The sequence below is a fragment of the Apium graveolens genome, chromosome 6 (genome assembly GCF_009905375.1).
Source record: "Apium graveolens cultivar Ventura chromosome 6, ASM990537v1, whole genome shotgun sequence".
NCBI lineage: Eukaryota > Viridiplantae > Streptophyta > Magnoliopsida > Apiales > Apiaceae > Apium > Apium graveolens.
The window spans coordinates 222,217,484-222,232,819 of record NC_133652.1 but is presented as its reverse complement, the minus strand read 5'-3'; positions in this window follow the sequence as shown (position 1 = coordinate 222,232,819).

Sequence of the window (15,336 nt, the reverse complement as noted above, 5' to 3'; positions counted from 1 at the left end):
GGTAGAGCGGATCCCAAAACTTGTTTTCAAATTCAAGATCTTCCATTTTAAGGGGACTTGAATACTCGCTCAAAAATCTAAGGGATCCGGCTCTATGGTGTATTTTATATTCGCAACAAGGTTGCAGTTTTGGTAAATGAATTGATTACTTACCCAACGTTCGGGAAGTAAGTCCATCTATTGAGTCGGCATAAGCAACATGGGCTCAGTGGGCGTCCATGATAGTGTAAGTGGCTCAGTGGGAGTCCATCAAATGCATAAGTGGCTGAGTGGCAGTCCAGCATAAGGTCCTAATGCGACCAGGGTGATGACCAGTGGGGAATTCGTCCATCTACTAGTAGAAAAGGTTACTTATTGGTATCTTTGTCTGATCAGCAAGATATCAGGTTTATGCCAAGGTTTTCTCCTTTCCAAATTCATTGGATATTGCAACTCTGTTTATAATTTTCATAACAGAGGTTTTCAAGGAGTGTATGAAATGTATATATATAGGTGTATATATATATCGGGATTTAATGAAGTATCTCGTAACTTCATTATTTATAATGATATTCAAAGATTGAATCTATTCAAATCTTGTCTTGTAGTCTCATCTATGTGATGAACTTTTGAACTGATTATAACTTGAACGGTGGTAGTTCAAGTAATATTTGGAAAAGATATAAGTATATTGGGGTATCTTGTAACTTCATCTTTTAAACTTATATCTAGTATATGATTATCTTATGCATGACAAAGATTTTCAGAAAAACGTTGAGACAAGGTTAGATATATGAGATCACCTTGCAACGATATTTTTATACAGTTATAAACTGGAACTCTGTGTATATTATGCATGGAAGAGGACTTCCAAGATTTTGAAAAGTATATATATATATATATACTGAATATTTTGCGACTTCATCGCATTAAGATATCAACTTGGTTCATTTCTTTTGACCAAGACTTTCATGAGTACTAAGAGAAGGCTCATATACTATTAATCATTATACATATTATTTTGGTGGGCTTGCTGCTCACCCTTGCTTTCTTCTTTCATCATACAACAACAGATAGAAAGGATGAACAGGACCAAGCTCCCGATTTGCAAGCGATTAGGAGACGTTCCGCAGTTTTCTAGAAGCATTGATGCCGCCGTAGCTGAGGTAGGAACTACCAATAGGCTAGGCTTTCAACTTCTAATGTACCAGATTTATGTATAATTATGAATTGTAATAATGGCAAAGAAATGTAAATTTATTCAGAAAACCTTTTAAGGTGTATTGGCAGATAATTGTGGAATAAAATGACTTGTGGTTATTTTTGGATGTTCATCTCTGAGACTATAACATATGGTGTGTGTGTTTATTGTGGGGTCACAGTACAGAGTAGTTGAGTAATTATTAAGATTGGGTGTTATTAAGGGAAATGGAACTCGTGACAACCCGGATCCCCGACCCCGGATTTGGGGGTGTTACAGAAATGGTATCAGAGCTAAGCGTTATAAACCTCAGAGATGATGGGACGTTAAGATAATAAGTTAACTAAGATAATAAGAACTCTTGCCAAGTTCATAGTCGGGCTACCTAACGTAGCACTGACAGTTAAAACCCTTACGGGAACCCAGATTTTGCACGTGTGATACATGTTCCTTCTATTTCTCAGTATCGTGATAGTAACATAGTTCATTCTCGTATAGGGCAGCGGGGCACCGAACCTTGAGGTTCAGGAGCATCAGCATGAGGATGTTTTATTACAAGTTGGAGATCAAATTGTGAATCCGATGGAGTACCCTAATGAGGGACCAGATGAGGTTCAGATAGAGAATGTTGCGGTTGAGGATGTTATTCCGGAAAGGATTGTGGCTGAGGAGGATCTCATGGAGGATCCTGATGAGAATGAAGAGAGGACCGCTGAGGAACAGATGACAGTAGTCAGGGCGACTACCAGAGCAAGAATGGCCGCGAGGGTGGCACTAGAGGATGAAGAGTTACCAAGGGCACAAAGGTTAATGAGGGCAGAAGGAGTGGGGCCTTCCACGACCCCAATTATACCAGTATCAGACCCTCTTCTAGAGGCTCCTGTAGACATCCATGAGGTTCCACCAATTCCTGTTCCCTCCCCTGTACAGAGCCCAGCACATACTGAGGAAATGCCACCTTTATCCCCTGCACCATTGTCACCTGATACCGTGCTTGGTTATCCGTTTGGATCTCCTGGGTCTACGCCACCTGCACCCCATGGACTGCTAGATGCTACCACTCAGGCTTCTCTTATCGCTGATTATCATATGACTTTGGGTGGCCTGTCAGAGGCCCGGAATGTTAGGAGTGATCTGTTGGATCGACTTACTGCACCAAGGATTGAGGGTGGGATACTTCCGGCAGGATTAGCGTATAGCATGGAAAGGATTGAGGCTACCACCCGTGTTACAGCTAGAGGCCATCTTGAGGGTCAGGTTGATCCAGCTCTACTTGCGACTATCTTAGACCTCATCACCTCTGTGATGGAGCAGGTTAGGGATGTCGTGCGTGCTCGCATTTCTTGATCCATGGTAGTGTGCAGAGTCAGAGCTATCAGACAAGAATTTCATGTAGCACCACTTTTGGAGGATTAGCCTAAGTTACAGATGATTAGTTTTAATGACGAGATGACTATCTATGGTAGTACTTTTGGGATAGGAGCGATAAGTTCAAATGATGTAATCCTCTTTAATATGTTCAGTTGTTGTACCCTCGAACAAATGGTTATGTATATATTCGTTAATTTCTGTTCAGGTCAGTTTGTTTGTGATAAATCATATTGTTAATTGCTCTATTAACACTTAAGAGAGTGTCATGAAGTTTATCGAACTTAAGAATTCATAATTTGCAATCGTGCAAGGACTAAACGAGGGAAAGACTTAAGCAAAGTAAGTAAGAAAACTATCCGGAGATTCTCAAAATTTTCCAAGTAATATGCCCCCACAAGGAATAAGATTAAGGGCAAACCTGGAACGTGATAATCAGGGAGGTTACAATTAAGATATAAAGAACCCGGAATATAATAAAGTGGAAAATGAAGATTTTAAATTAAAAGATAACTCCAATTATGGGGAGTAGGAAGAAATATTTAGACTAAGAAAGTAAAAGTCGAGCGAGATAAGGAGACCCGAGACGGTACTCCTATACGGAAATTCATGAACCTGTCTAAACAGAACTTATATTTTATTCCCAACCACCACCTTGAGGAAACAATGTGGTGTGAAATTCTTTCAGGACTTCTAAGTTGCTAAGCTCTCAGAGTTCCAAGGAACAAGCTGACCCAGTCGAGGCAAGAGCCTGGCTAAAGGAAATATAGGAATCATTTGAGATTCTAAATGATTGACGAATCACAAAAGACTGTTTTTATCACTTACCCTCCTAAAAGAGAGGCCACCTGCTGGTGAAAGACCAAGAAAGGCACGGAGCCAGAGGTTAGAATAAACTGATTTAAGTTCAGTCAATTGTTTTCGGGAAAGTAATTCCCAAGGTTATGGAGATAGTGTAAAAGCTTTAGAGTCAGAACAAAGGCAGACGAGTATGATAAATTATGAATCTAAGTTGTAAAAGTTGTCAAGATTCGTTCTGAGGACACGAATCCAGAATGACGGGATGTTTGAAATCAATGCTTATATTGTGATTGGTTTGTGAAATAATGATAAGAGAAAGGAAAATAAAAAAAAAGGAAACTGAAGTGGAAAGGAATATAAAGGCAATAGAGTTTGAGGAATGATAAGGGAGTTGGGTATGAGGAAACCCTAAAGACTCATAGCAATAGAAATAGAAAAGTATGTAATCGTCAGGATGATGATGATCCACCATGAGTTAAAATTGATGGTTGAAGGCATAAGAGATACATATATTGTACCCCCTTTAAGTTGGGAGGATTCAAGGAAACCTTTAGATAGTTCGAAGGATAAATAATAAGACGCGGATAGACTAAGGAGACAAGAAAGTAAGAAAGTAGGAAAATTGGATGAAGGAAGTGACCTCCAATAATGTGAAATGTAAGACCGGTGGCTTGATACCCAGAAAGGGAGACGCCAGGTATGAAAGATATCCCAACATTGAGATGACTGTTGAGATAAACAACAAAAGTAAATAAGGAATTATTAAGAAGAAGTTCACGTTGAACATGACCAATATCTTCCAGAACATCCATGTTATCATTACCAAATCAGGAAAGAAAAGCGGATGACCATTGTTATCTTTTGGAGGCCATATGGATTGACCTCAATTTGAATAAGGATGCTATTATGAAGTTAGGTATAGACTATCGAGGTGGGAATGATGAATAAGATAATCTATCAAGGATATATGACTTGATTTATCCATGGAAGGATGCAGGTACCTTTTAAAGGTGGAATTAAGGATAGAACATTGGTAACTTAAAATGAATCCTAGGGGACTGCATAAAGGTTGGCATGTCACCCTTAATAGGGACAGTATGAGTTTTGACAGTATGATTGGGAAAGGGTTAAAGTAACAACAACCTTTAAGAATCAGTGGAGAATTTTTTCAGAAGAATATAAATAATGGTTCTAGTATTAGTAAATGGTATTGTGATATGCCATGTATCTAGGGAATACAGGAGGAACGATTGAAGGATAACCTTAGAGGTTTTACAAGGAGAAAGGTAATATTCAAAATTCTCAAGAATAGAAATATTGATAAAGGAAATATGACGTAATTATAATGTTGCCAAGTGGGGCACGTGTTAAACCACGAGAAAGTATGGATCGAACCAGTAATGGTCGAAATTGTTCAGGGCAATTAGGACTTAAGATAAAAGATGTTCTAATTATGATTGAGAGTCAGTCATGACAGTGATTAACCTCTAAAGACTGAGGGGATAACTTATGGAAAAATGGATTTTTTTTTTCATCAGATATTAAAGAAAAGTATTTTCACATAAGCTGTGATTGAAATAAGGTAGAAAATTTATTTGGAGGTGGTTAAAATGACATTGAACGTAAGGAAATTTTACTATCAGGAAAGGCCAAAGAGGTGGCCGACACTTTAAAGGTAAGAGGATAATTATAGGCGCTTGTGCCAAAGGAATACAGTGATGATGGTTAAAGCTATGAAGGTTGTATTATGGTTTGGAAGATTGACATTCCTTCTGATGACTGTGCAATACCCAACCGTAATAGTAGTTGGTAAAGGTTTAATTCGTGTAATCGCCATGAGCAGGCTATCTATCTCAGAAGGTACTATCTTGAGATAAGCCAGGACCATGTTTCAAAAAGGACTAGACGAACCTTTGACTTAAGTCCTCTATTCAGGGCGTATGATTAAGAATGGTACTAACCTGCTATCGGTGCTTTGATTGAAACTCTTCTGCAATTTTATATGCTTCATGTCATGTATGTATGTCAGGATCAGGAGTGTACTCCATGAATCATGAATGGTGATTATGTTACCTCCTTAGAAGGATTTGATACGACATGTATGGACTCCGTATGGTTAGCTATTAAGACTTCATGGAAAATGAATGACTACAGTAGGTCAGTGGTGGACCATAGTAAGGCAGCAATGATTCTGCGAGTAATGAGCTGATTACAACCGTGAGAGTTGTATTGGAATGGGTGTTGAGATTGAGTACCACTAATCGGGTCGTGGTAGTGTATAAGTTATCATTGATAGACTAATTAAGTAGAGTATCTACCTAGTGAATTATTATTCTTTCTTATCAATAGAGAGTCGTATTATTATACGAGGAAGGTTGCGGTGCAAGCATAGAATTCAAGTAACGATGATGTCTAGAATGAGATCCCAGATTCGATTTTCGATGTTGAGGGAGTTTCAAAGGTAATTGTGTATAAGCTCGAGGAAGAGTGTGGGTCCATAGAATGATGGACGGGATAGCGAAAATATTTAGGCATGGGAAATACGAGGCTACAATGCTTAATGTTGATTTATATACGTATATGAATTGTTCTCCTATGACAAACCTCTATAGTTCAGAGGTAGGTTCCAAGCCAGATATTTTGTGGCAATATATATATTTTTTCACATATACAGTTCTCTTCAATTCGTTCTTTTCTCTTCTTTTCATTTCATGTAAGCTGAGAAGAACAACCCTTCCAGAAAGGGGAGGTATTGCCGAATGACTATCTATCTGTGTGATAGAAGCCTAGTAGGATACCAGCTATTGTTTAATCACTTGTCAAGTACTAAAGGCTGGCCACCTTCTGTACTAACTAAGCGATATAACAAGTGTTCATGATCATAGTGATCTCTCAACAAATTCCTTTACTTCTATTTGATTGATCAAATTTTGGAAAATAGAAACAACTGAAAAAGGAGTAATAAAGTGGTGGTAGTATGCAGAATGGGAACACATTCGTGATACTAAGGTTGACGTGGTTATTAAAAGGTTATAGAACGCTAACGAGCAAAAGTATAACCAGTATAATATTAGGAACGGAAGGTAGTAGCGATTACGAACTGGAAAAGAATGGGTATTGAGAAGCAAAAGTTCTAATGATAAAAGCTATAATGAGAGTCTGGGCAATAGACTTGAAAGAATTTGGAATGATCACTTAATTCGGATTGAGTTATCTTACGACAATAGATCATATGTCATTATCGAGATGTCGCCTTATGAGATCCTTGAGGGAAGACAATGTCGATCTCCCTTACGTTAGGATGAAGTTGTAGAGCGTAAGATGCTCGGACCCGCAGTAGTCCAAAGGACCAAGGATATGATAAATCTAATCAGAGGACGGCTGGTAGTAGCCCAAGATGGACATGATAAGTATGTTGATTTGACACGAAAGGATAAAGAGTATGAAATAGGGGACCTAGTAATGTTATAGGTATCCCTTGGAAAGGATTGATGAGGTTCGGAAAGAAAGGAAAGCTAAGTCTACAATTTGTTGGACCCTTGGATATATTAAGACGTTTGGGAAGTTAGCATATGAGCTAGCCCTAACCCCGAACATGTAGCAAGTTCATAACGTGTTCCACGTATCAATGTTAAGGAAGTGTAATTCGGATGCCAGTCAAATAGGGGCATATGAGCGCATAGATATGCAACCCGACGTAACCTATATGGAGCAACCAGGAAGGGTTATAGAGTGAAAAGGAACAAGTGCTTAGGAGAAGGATTATCAAACTAGGCAGAGTTTGGTGGTAGAACCACAATGTGGAAAATTGACTCGAGAGTTAGAAAGTGTAATGCTAAGAAAGTATCCCCATTTGTTTTCTATCTGATTCCGGGACGGAATCCTTTTAAGGAGGGGAGACTGTAATAACCCCAATTTTTGAGAAATTTTGAAACCCTTATGAATAGTGTTTTTGCTGAACGAGAAAACTTTTCATGCCACGCTATGTAGGGGTTCTGTTATTGATCTTATGGGATATTATTAGTACTCTATGTGGTATATAAGTGTATGTAAAGATCGTCAGAATCCAATTCCGAACACTTTGATTTTTCCCGGAAATCCACAAGATACGGAGAGAATTGAGTATAAGGTAACAGGATAAAAAGGATTGAAATTAAAGGATTATAGGAGAGGATCATAAAAGGAATATAATATATTGAGAAAGGTTAAGGGAACCTAAGTAATAAGATCCCGGGTATGATCCCTCAAACGATAAACGAGAACGAAAGATAAGCGAACCGTAAAACAAATAAGTGACCAAGAGACAAGCTTGTACAAGAAGCCAGGGATTGTGACATCATCAAACCACAAGGTGTGGACAAGTGGGAGCATTATGACATGTGCAAGGTGACACAAGCATGACAAAGAAGGGAAGGAAGTGTGGTTGAATTATAACCACACAAAATCAAGGTTAATTAAGTCATTAACCAAAAACAACACAAAAATCAACCAACCAAGCAAATCATTTCATTTTCATCAAACAAAACACAAAAAAATCTCTTTCTTCCCAAGCTAGCTCTCGGCCCATTTCTTAAAATTTGAAGATCCAAGCTCCACCACTTACTATTTAGCAAGGTAATTATCTAAGCTTCCCCATGGATAGTTACATACTTCCTATAAGTTTAAGCTTCTAATTCCAAGCCAATCTTTTTCTATAAATCAAGGAAGAAGATGGTGAATAGTAACCTTCAAGAAATAACTTTAGTTTTCTTGAATTTTTATGAAAGATTAAGGTTATACAAGCAAGGATCAAGGTTCTTTAGGCATTCAAAGCTCTTGGGTTGTGTTAAAAAGCTTCAAGGAAGGTATAATCTCTTAACCAAGCTTTGTTATTGAATGTTAAGAGCATAATATGAGTATTTTAGTTCATGAGAGGCTTGATGGTTGTGTATGTAGAGATTAGTGAGTTTTGGGATGTTGTTGGATTGGTAAATGTTGTTGTTTTGATTAAAAGAACTTAAGTATGGTTAAAGTTAAGCTTAGGCATAAGTATGAATGTTAAACTTGAATTGGTTGGGGCTGTTATGATGTGGTTTGGATGGATGTTGGTTGTATGATTGATTTGAGGTTGAATTGTGATGGTGTTTGAATGATTTAAATTTGGGAAATCGCGTAAACATAGCCGTCGTAACGTCCGATTTTCTTTAGACTGTTTTTGTGCATAACATTAGGACCCGAGAACCCCCTGCTAGATTATGACCATTGCCATGTCTAGATAGCTCGTGTTACAAGCTTCATTTTGATATGTAGTTCGTTCGATTCCGATGCACGGTTTAGGAGAAACGACCGTTTCAAGTAACGGCGTTTCACGAACGAAACATTTCCCCTCGCCTTACTTTGAAACATAGGTTAAAGACCAAAAATGGTTAATTAATGTATGAAACAATTATGGTAAGAGTGTTAGGCAGTTGGTAAGATACTCGCGAAGGAATCGCCTTAAAATTCGTAATGGTTAATTTATTAAAAATGGTGGAGCCGAGGGTACTCGAGTGACTTAAGAAAATCAGTAAGCGCAAAACAAGCGTTAGAGTCTAAGTTAGTTAAAGTATAGATTTACAAGTGACTTTGGTTTAATTCCAACTTACTTGTTGTTTATAGGTTACCAGACTCGTCCCGAGCCATTCGTAACCCCCAGTCGCTCAGGCAAGTTTTCTACCCGTTATACTGTTGTTGTGATGAATATATGTATATGCATTATCTTGCGATAGATGCATGTTGGTTAATTAGCAAATGTTGCGATATATTGAAGCATGCTGATATGGTATATATATGCATGCCTGTTTCGTATTCTTGATTTATATATCTGTTGGTTCAAATGCTTATTCGTTGCATAATACCTATGCTAGAGATAAGCGGTATTTGCGTATACCCTTAGTATAGGGACCCAAAGGTGGAAATATTTTCTAAAACCGGGAGTCGAGGATCCCGAGTAGATTTTGTATATATGGATATATATATATATACTTATATATATATATATATGGTCATAGTTTTCAAAACTATTAATCGAATAAGGTTTATTCGATTACTTTAACTTTATTTTATTATTGAATATTATTTCGAATATTATTCGAAGGCGTATGACTCCTTTATATTAAATGAATATTATTTTGAATATTCATTCGAGGACTTATGACTCCTTTTATTTTATTAATGAATATTATTTTAAATATTCATTCGAGGACTTATGACTCCTTTTATTTATTTATCTGAATATTATTTAAATATTCATTCGAGGGCTTATGACTCAGTTTATATTATTTAATGAATATTATTGAATATTTATTTGAGGATCTATGACTCCGATTATTTGCTGAGGTATATTCTTTATTTTATTAAAGAATAAGGTGTCAATAATCAAACTTATTTTCGATTATTCAAATAAAGATAGTACTTTCATATAAGTATATCTTTGGTTATTTAATACTCGTTTCAAGTATAAGTTTTAATACTTCTACTTCAATTATTTTTATAAAGATTATTCTTTATGGGAATATTATTTAAATAATAATATTCAGATATTCCTTTCATATTGGGACTGATTTATTTTATAAATCAGCATTACTCCAAACATTCTTAAAATGTTTTCGAGTCTTCAAAATGAATTTAAAAAGGGTAGAGCGGATCCCAAAACTTGTTTTCAAATTCAAGATCTTCCATTTTAAGGGGACTTGAATACTCGCTCAAAAATCTAAGGGATCCGGCTCTATGGTGTATTTTATATTCGCAACAAGGTTGCAGTTTTGGTAAATGAATTGATTACTTACCCAACGTTCGGGAAGTAAGTCCATCTATTGAGTCGGCATAAGCAACATGGGCTCAGTGGGCGTCCATGATAGTGTAAGTGGCTCAGTGGGAGTCCATCAAATGCATAAGTGGCTGAGTGGCAGTCCAACATAAGGTCCTAATGCGACCAGGGTGATGACCAGTGGGGAATTCGTCCATCTACTAGTAGAAAAGGTTACTTATTGGTATCTTTGTCTGATCAGCAAGATATCAGGTTTATGCCAAGGTTTTCTCCTTTCCAAATTCATTGGATATTGCAACTCTGTTTATAATTTTCATAACAGAGGTTTTCAAGGAGTGTATGAAATGTATATATATAGGTGTATATATATATCGGGATTTAATGAAGTATCTCGTAACTTCATTATTTATAATGATATTCAAAGATTGAATCTATTCAAATCTTGTCTTGTAGTCTCATCTATGTGATGAACTTTTGAACTGATTATAACTTGAACGGTGGTAGTTCAAGTAATATTTGGAAAAGATATAAGTATATTGGGGTATCTTGTAACTTCATCTTTTAAACTTATATCTAGTATATGATTATCTTATGCATGACAAAGATTTTCAGAAAAACGTTGAGACAAGGTTAGATATATGAGATCACCTTGCAACGATATTTTTATACAGTTATAAACTGGAACTCTGTGTATATTATGCATGGAAGAGGACTTCCAAGATTTTGAAAAGTATATATATATATACTGAATATTTTGCGACTTCATCGCATTAAGATATCAACTTGGTTCATTTCTTTTTACCAAGACTTTCATGAGTACTAAGAGAAGGCTCATATACTATTAATCATTATACATATTATTTTGGTGGGCTTGCTGCTCACCCTTGCTTTCTTCTTTCATCACACAACAACAGATAGAAAGGATGAACAGGACCAAGCTCTCGATTCGCAAGCGATTAGGAGACGTTCCGCAGTTTTCTAGAAGCATTGATGCCGCCGTAGCTGAGGTAGGAACTACCAATAGGCTAGGCTTTCAACTTCTAATGTACCAGATTTATGTATAATTATGAATTGTAATAATGGCAAAGAAATGTAAATTTATTCAGAAAACCTTTTAAGGTGTATTGGCAGATAATTGTGGAATAAAATGACTTGTGGTTATTTTTGGATGTTCATCTCTGAGACTATAACGTATGGTGTGTGTGTTTATTGTGGGGTCACAGTACAGAGTAGTTGAGTAATTATTAAGATTGGGTGTTATTAAGGTAAATGGAACTCGTGACAACCCGGATCCCCGACCCCGGATTTGGGGGTGTTACAATCATAGTCATCTTGTGTACACTGAACTATGCTTTGGTTTAGTTCTTAGTCTCCAGGGACAATAATTAGGGCTCTACTGGGTATAGGAATTTATACACGAAGATAGTGTATGATCAATAAAGGATCTACCCCTTCCAGTGAAGGAAGAGAATGTTCAAGGCTGATCCACTTATGCTAAGTTCAGGAATCTCTGGCCAGAGTGAATGAAATTAGAAAGGAGTTTCTAATTTGCATAGAACTAAGCATAGTAAATGGTAAGCAAGTGATTAAATTAGATAGGATTGACACAAGATCCATGCCTTGTATTTAATCAGGACATTGTAGGGTAGAAGGAGTTTATTGTACGGTAACTATTCACTGAATAGGTTCTTGGTATTCTAAGCAGTGAATTCGTATTATCCGGATAGTCGCGATATGCTGAGAAGTATCCCTCACGATGTAGAATAAATATGATTAATTAATTAATCATATTTAATAAATTAGAGAATTTATATAAATAATGATAAAATAGTTTTATTATTATTTATTTCTACTACCAGCTTAATATTGAACCTACAGGGTCACACCATAAAAAGAGAATGATTTAATGGTGGAGGAATTAATTAATAATGGCTGATAATTATTTATTTATGAAATAAATAATTAATTGGCAAATTTAATAATTGATTAAATGAGATTTAATTGATTATAAATTAATTAAGAAAAGTTTTTAATATTATTAATTAAGAATTTAATTTTTGGAAATTAAATCAAGAGAGAGAATTATTTCTAAAGTGTTTAGAAAAAGGATTAATAATTAAAAGATGTTTTAATTATTAATGAGAATAATAAATGGGTTAATAATAATAATATTTTATGGGAAAATTTCAGCTGAAAATTTTGCCTATAAATATACTATTATAAACCCTATTTTTATTCTAATTCTAACCCAAAAGTTTTTAGAAAACCTAATTCTCTTCACCTCCTCCTCCTCCTTAACGTCGTTTTCTTGGTGGATACCGGTGGAGTGCTTCACGTTTGAGGAACAGCTGCTAAGGATCTCCGATCATTGCTTTTGGATCGCTATTAAAGGTTAGTAATCGATTCATATGTTTTAATCATGATTTATATGCTTTTATTTGGATTTTATATGTGTAAAAGTGTTTTACCATGCCTCCGCTGTGATTAAAATCCATCAAGTCTAACTCCATGCTGCTTCAGTACTCTATTCCAGCATCTTTGAATATCTTCATAATAGCATGAAAATGGTAATGCTTCTTTATTCTCAAAAACCGTGTTAAACAGGCTGCTACATTCCTTTTACAAATACTCGACGCATGTGATTGTATTGTCACTGTCAACATATATTTGAATTGATCATCCGTCGGGTACATGCTTGTTATCCGTCGGGTAGCCTTGTTGATCATCCGTCGGGTAGCCTTGTTGATCATCCGCCGGGTAGCCATTTATCATTTGACTCCATTTCATTTGTGCAAAATTACAAGACATCTTATATTTACATTTAATAAACTTATTCAGCACATCTACTAGCAGTCTACATGATTCATAAGCTACTACTGAATCTATACAAAGTTGTTTGCAGAAATGTGCTACATTACTTACTGTTACATGAGCTACTCACCCGGTGGATATCAATTAGTCATCCGTCGGGACTATATTGAATCATCTGTCGGGACTATAATTGATCATCCGTCGGGGGCTACAAAATTCACTAAGTTAAATCTACTAAGGTGTTTTGTTTAGCTTATCATCAAGTACATAACATATTCCTAAAAATCTCCCCCAATTTATGTCTACTGGAATTGTAGCCATAAATTAAGAGAAACTTGATGATAACAAAACATCCTAAAGATACAGATTGAAAAATAGTAGATAAAACTGATAAGTGCTATAAATTGCTGAAAATTGAACAATGCAAAGTACACAAAGAAATTGCTCACAGTTGTTATCAAGGTGCTCCTCTAGTCTGAGCAGATAAATTTATTTTCTTGATTGTCTGGATTTCTTCCCAAGCCTTCTGTTATTTTCTTCAATTTGATTCTGGAGTTGTCCGTGGAATTCAAGTTCATTAGCTTTTGAGAGATCTAGCATTTCCTACATCTCCAAAAGAGTCTCATTGCTAGAGATACTGAATTGGTCCTCCAATCTGAAGAATCTTCCAACTTTTTTTCATCCATGAATTCCATCAGCCAATAGGGCCTCAGATGCACTCTCTTTCCTGTGAAGGGAATTGACAGAGTCTTTGGTAGTGCATCATTAGCTCTATTACTCCTCAGCTCCTCAATCTTCTTTAGAAGTAATCTTCTTGCTGTCACATTGTATTCAAAGTTCTTTTTGAATGAAGAGTACACTTTTATTAGCACAGATTGGCTTTCTAGAAGAATACTGTGAAGTGGCCATATGATCTCTCTTCCTCCCTTGTATTTGAACACCAGCCTTTTGTTGGATTTTAATCGCAGCGGGGGCATGGTAAAACACTTTTACACATATAAAATCCAAATAAAAGCATATAAATCGTGGTAAAAACATAGGGATCGAATCTAACCTTTAAAATAATTCGGAGACAACGATCAGAGATCCTTAGCAGTTGCTCCTCAAGTGTGAAGCACTCCACCGGTATCCACCAAGAAAACGATGTTAAGAAGGAGGAAGAAGGTGGAGAGAATTGGATTTTCCAAACTTTTTGGGTTTTTGGGGTTGGAATAAAATTAGGGTCTATAATAGTATATTTATAGGCAAAATTTTCAGCTGAAATTTTCCCATAAATAATATTATTATTATCCCATTTATTATTCTCATTAATAATTAAAACACCTTTTAATTATTAATCCTTTTTCTAAACACTTTAGAAATAATTCTCTCTCTTGATTTAATTTCCAAAAATTAAATCCTTTAATTAATAATATTAAGAACTTTTCTTAATTAATTTATAATCAATTAAATCTTATTTAATCAATTATTAAATTTTCCAATTAATTATTTATTTCATAAATAACTAATTATCAGCCATTATTAATTAATTCCTCCACCATTAAATCATTCTCTTTTTATGGTGTGACCCTGTAGGTTCAATATTAAGCTGGTAGTAGAAATAAATAGTAATAAAACTATTTTATCATTATTTATATAAATTCTCTAATTTATTAAATATGATTAATTAATTAATCACATTTATTCTACATCGTGAGGGATACTTCTTAGCATATCGCGACTATCCAGATAATATGAATTCACTGCTTAGAATACCAAGAACCTATTCAGTGAATAGTTACCGTACAATAAACTCCTTCTACACTACAATGTCCCGATTAAATACAAGGAATGGATCTCGTGTCAAGCCTATCTAAACCAATCACTTGCTTACCATTTACTATGCGTAGTTCTATGCAAATTAGAAACTCCTTTCTAATTTCATTTACTCTGGCCAGAGATTCCTGAACTAGCATAAGTGAATCAGCCTTGAACATTCGCTTCCTTCACTGGAAGGGGTAGATCCTTTATTGATCATACACTATCTTCGTGTACAAATTCCTATACCCAGTAGAGCCCTAATAATTGTCCCTGGAGACTAAGAACTAAACCAAAGCATAGTTCAGTGTACACAAGATGACTATGATGACCTCAAGTCTAAGGATACTTGTACAACTATCACTATATGAACAATTGCTGACACGTGAGTGAACTCCATCAGTTGTTCAGCTGGGCGAGTCATGTTCAGTGAACTTATTCCATAATAAGCACCTACATACTAGCTATAGTGTCACCACACAAATGTCTATGAGAACAGACATCCTTCATAATAAAGCAAGCATAGTATGTACCGATCTCTACGGATTATTAATTACCAGTTAGTAATCCTACGACCAGGAACTATTTAAGT